We start from the raw sequence: 5,601 nt of genomic DNA on the forward strand, positions 1-5,601 counted from the left end.
TGTCAAAATTTGATTGTAGCAAAGGGCAGACTGGTGCTGTTTTATTCAAATAAAGAATCAATTTATAAATTGTAGATTCCAGGTAAAGAAAAACAAATCAAGGCCACTATAGAATCTCTATGGAAACTTATTGCTAGTTCTTAACTTTCACTTCAGGACTGTTTCCTGCAGAGAAAATAGAAACTCACAGGTACCTCCCTCATCTTTTACCACATTTACCTAATTAATTTAGGGGGGGGAGTTGATAGTGTATAAAAATAAAATCCTGATATTTCAAGATTTTTTTTCTTTGAAGTAATACCATGTTTTCAAATATTGTCACTTTAAAAAGTCACATTGTCAATTACTTGTAGCAAATAACTTTGTTATCTATATTTTAGCATGGTCCCAGACAAAATCAACTTTTAAAAATGGATTTTGGGTCTTTGAGTCTGGCTTGGATCAGAATTTGGCCATTAAAGGCAAATAAGACAAAATAGGGATAAGTCTTTAGACAATGGTTTTTATATGTATCTCTCCCCACCCCTGCCCTCCCAGTCAAATTAATTTTAAATTAAATGTCACCAAGGTTATGATGTGATTGAAAGTCATTTATTTTCTAATTTATACTAGTAAGATTAGGAGGTTAATACAGTGCCTCTGGAATCTTAAAATTTAACTTATTTACTAGCACAGAACCACTATATGACTCCTAAAACTTACAGATCAATTCCTTGTTATGTATAAAAAACACTTTAATTAAAGTTTTCCTGTTTTTGTTTGCATCAGTTGGGTATCTTCTACTTTTCCCTTTTCTGTCATTTGTGGATAATATCTAATCTGAGTAAATGTGTTCACATAACATTTGGCAAAGGATTCATCAAGAATGGCTAGGGATCTCATTTTCCTAGGCTCTTAAGTTCTATAAACCTTTGAAACATTTTATCTTCTTAATGAGATAATCAATGATTTGCAAGAGTACTACACTTTCAGATTTATTTCCTCCTGACTTTTACTTGTGTTTTTTTGTTTGTTTTGCATCATTTATGTGCTCTTCACATAAAAAAGAGTTTATAAGCACTAGTTTCATTCTGTTGCCCAACTAAGTCAGGTGCCTCAAGTGCCTGTTGACTTACTCATACAGCTTCCCTGTAGGTCCCATGATGTCAGAATCATCTCTTAAGGCATGCATTCTTCTGGTGATTGACATGCAGTGCTGTTAATTTAGGTAGGTATTTGTCCTTTCCAAGGTAAATGGCACAGGGGATTTGATATTTGGTAAGTACATAAGAGTGTCTGGATGCTGATAGTTTTTAAAACTGTATTTGTACATCATTTGCAGATTATATTTCTAATAATCTTAGGATTGGGTGGGGGGGTGTGGATTACAATAATTTCCTGTAAAGTAGTTACAGATGATGAAAAAAGCTCCTCCCTTTTAATAATTTGATTTGCCTATATTGCACTTAGAAGCATTATTCTTGCTATTTACAAATCTACCTTTCCCTCAGTCTCTGACTTTCAGAGTAAGAAGAGGTGTTCATTTTTTCAACCTAAACTTAACAGTTGTGATTTTTTTTTCTTTTTGGCACAGTTTGTGGGCCAAACATTTGGTCCTCTGAAGTTTGCATTTCTTTTTTTTTTTTTAATTTAAATTAATTTATTTAGTCAATTTATAACATTATTTCTTGGTTACAAGAATCATATTATTTCCCTCCCTCCCCTGCCCCCACTCTTCCCATAGCTGATGTGCGATTTCACTGAGTATTGCATGTGTCCTTGATCAAAACCTATTTCCATGTTGTTGTTTGCACTAGGGTGATCATTTAGAGTTTACATCCCCAACCATATCCCCCTTGACCCATGTATTCAAGCAGTTGTTTTTCTTCTGTGTTTCTACTCCCACAGTTTTTCCTTTGAATGTGGATAGTGCTTTTTCTCATAGATCCCTCCAAGGTGTTCAGGATAACTGCATTGCCACTAATGGTGAAGTCCATTATATTCTATTGTATCACAGTGTATCAGTCTCTGCGTACAATGTTCTCCTGGTTCTGCTCCTTTCACTCTGCATCAATTCCTGGAGGTTCACATAGAATTCCTCCAGTTCACTATTCCTTTGAGCACAGTAGTATTCCATCACCAACATATACCACAATTTGTTCAGCCATTCCCCAATCGAAGGGCATCTGCTCATTTTCCAATTTTTGGCCACCACAAAGAGTGCAGCTATGAATGTTCTTGTACAAGTCTTTTTCCTTGTTATCTCTTTGGGATACAAACCCAGCAGGGCTATGGCTGGATCTTTTAGCGCCCTTTGGGCATAGTTCCAAATTGCCCTCCAGAATGGTTGGATTAATTCACAACTCCACCAGCAATGCATTAATGTCCCAACTTTGCCACATCCCCTCCAGCATTCATTACTTTCCTTTGCTGTCATGTTAGCCAATCTGCTAGGTGTGAGGTGATACCTCAGAGTTGTTTTGATTTGCATTTCTCTTATTATGAGATCAAGAACACTTTTTCATGTGCTTATTAAAAGTTTTGATTTCTTTAACTGAAAATTGCCTATTCATGTCCCTTGCCCATTTATCAGTTGGAGAATGGCTTGATTTTTTTGTACAATTGGTTTAGCTCTTTATAAATTTGAGTAATTATACCTTTGTCAGGGGGTTTTGTTATGAAGATTGTTGACCAATTTGTTGCTTCCCTTCTAATTTTGGTTGCATTAGTTTTGTTTGTACAAAACCTTTTTAATTTGATGTAATCAAAATTATTGATTTTACATTTTGTGATTATTTTTTCTAGCTCTTGCTTGGTTTTAAAGTCTTTCCTTTCCCAAAGATCTGACAAATATACTATTTTGTGTTCACCTAATTTGCTTATAGTTTCCATCTTTATATTCAAGTCATTCACCCATTCTGACTTTATCTTGGTGTAGGGTGTGAGATGTTGATCCAAACCTAATCTCTCCTGTACTATCTTCCAATTTTCCCAGCAGTTTTTATCAAATAGTGGGTTTTGGTCCCAAAAGCTGGGATCTTTGGGCTTATCATAGACTGTGTTGCTGAGGTCTCTTACCCCAAGTCTTTTCCACTGATCCTCCTTTCTTAGCCAGTACCATATTGTTTTGATGACCACTACTTTTTATAGTATAGTTTGAGATCTGGGACTGCAAGGCCACCTTCCTTCACTTTTTTTTTTCATGATTTCCCTGGATATCCTTGATTTTTTGTTCTTCCAAATGAACTTTGTTATGGTTTTTTCTAGTTCAGTAAAAAAGTTTTTTCGTAGTTCAGTGGGTATGGCACTAAGTAAGTAAATTAATTTGAATAGGATTGTCGTTTTTATCATGTTAGCTCATCCTACCCATGAGCAGTCGATGTTTTTCCAATTGTTTGGATCTAGTTTTAATTGTGTGGAGAGTGTTTTGTAGTTGTGTTCATATAGTTCCTCTGTTTGTCTCGGCAGATAGATTCCTCAGTATTTTATATTTTCTAGGGTGATTTTAAATGGAATTTTTCTTTCAAGTTCTTGCTGATGAGATGTTTTGGAATATATATAGAAATGCTGATGACTTATGTGAGTTTATTTTGTATCCTGCAACTTTGCTAAAGTTGTTGATTATTTCGATTAGCTTTTTGGTTGATTCTCTAGGATTCTTTAAGTAGACCATCATATCATCTACAAAGAGTGATAGCTTGGTCTCCTCATTGCCTATTTTAATACCTTCAATTTCTTTTTCTTCTCTAATTGTTGCTGCTAGTGTTTCTAGTACAATGTTAAATAATAGAGGTGATAATGGGCATCCTTGTTTCACTCCTGATCTTATTGGGAAGGCTTCTAGTTTATCCCCATTGCAGATGATGTTTGCTGATGGTTTTAGATATATACTGTTTATTATTTTTAGGAAAGGCCCTTCTATTCACTAGTGTTTTCAATAGGAATCAGTGTTGTATTTTGCGAAAGGCTTTTTCTGAATATATTGAGATAATGTGATTTTTGTCAGTTTGCTTGTTAATATGGTCAATTATGTGGATGGTTTTCTTAATATTGAACCATCCTTGCATTCCTGGTATGAATCCCACCTGGTCATAGTGGATAACCCTCGGGATCACTTGCTGGAGTCTTTTTGCTAGTATTCTATTTGAGGTTTTTGCATCCATATTCATTAAGGAGATTGGTCTGTAGTTTTCTTTCTCTGTTTTTGACCTGTCTGGCTTTGGAATCAGTACCATGTTTGAGTCATAAAATGAATTTGGTAGAACTTCTTCTTTACTTATTCTGTCAAATATTTTCTACAATATTGGGATTAGTTGTTCTTTGAATGTTTGATAGAATTCATTTGTTAATCCATCTGGACCTGGGGATTTTTTCAAATTTGATCCTGAGCTACATTTTCAACCTAACTTAATCTTCAGGATAGTACTTCTGAATCTAGGGGCCTTGGGGGACAGCATTTCCCCACAACATTCCCCCATTGAGTGATCCCACCTAGAGAAAACTAGTACCTGAAACCAATAAGCACAGTGACACCATAGTTCATATTTTACATCCTTAAGTCCCCGCCTTTCAACTGAGACAAAGGGAAGTGTTTCATCATTAATTCCCTAATTAGCGTATGTAAACTGTTTTCCACCTTATGGACAGGACAGAAATGTTTATTGAATGAATGGATTGAAAAGTATTACAATTTGTTAGTTTTCTAGTATTCAGTTATTTATTGACATTGTAGACATTCTAATTCATCTTGGTTCACTCTATTTTATATAACATTGATACTTCTCTCTTTGCTCTGTAATGGTTAGAATGGCCTTCCTGATTTGAGGCGCTGGCAAGTCTCTTCACTTAAAATTCCTCCAAAAGATTTTCAAAATGGAATTTTAGGACAGCCATAGAATTAAAACCATATAATCCTCAATCTTCTGATTTTCCAGAAAACACCCCTTATATAATCCTCTTATAATAAAAGGTACAGTTAAACAAATCAATACATTGTGCATGTTTGAAAACATACATTTATATTATATCTTTTTAGTTTTTCCTTTGCATTATTATAGTCTTATGAATTGTTCTAATTTTTCACAGGTCCCAAATTTTTTTGAATTCTTCATATTCCTCTTTATAGATCCATAATATTCCATTACATTCATATATGGCAGTTTTTCTAGTCACCAGTCAATGACCATCTACCTTTTCCAGTTTCTTGCTTCCACAAAAAGTCTGCATCAAATCATGTACACATACATTTGATTTTCTAAACTAGTCTGAGGAAAGGAAAGGACTATCAGTCTTCTTAGACTAACCAAAATTCCCTATAGTGAGGAAGTTTGGAGCATATCACTTGTCTTTCTTATACTTTCTTCTGCCATGCATTCAGGCTTCAACTAATGGAGGTGGCTAAAATGAGTAGCCCCAGGTAGGTGCCACATATGTAGTAAGGCCAAGGAAACTTTACTCATGTCAATAATAAATTAACGAGGGGGCAGCTGGGTGGCTCAGTGGATTGAGAGCCAGGCCTAGAGATGGGAGGTCCTGGGTTCAAATGTGACCTCAGCCACTTCCTAGCTGTGCGACCCTGGGCAAGTCACTTGACCCCCATTGTCTAGCCCTTACCATTCTTCT

Source organism: Monodelphis domestica, chromosome 1, assembly GCF_027887165.1.
Source record: "Monodelphis domestica isolate mMonDom1 chromosome 1, mMonDom1.pri, whole genome shotgun sequence".
Classification (NCBI taxonomy): Eukaryota; Metazoa; Chordata; class Mammalia; order Didelphimorphia; family Didelphidae; genus Monodelphis; species Monodelphis domestica.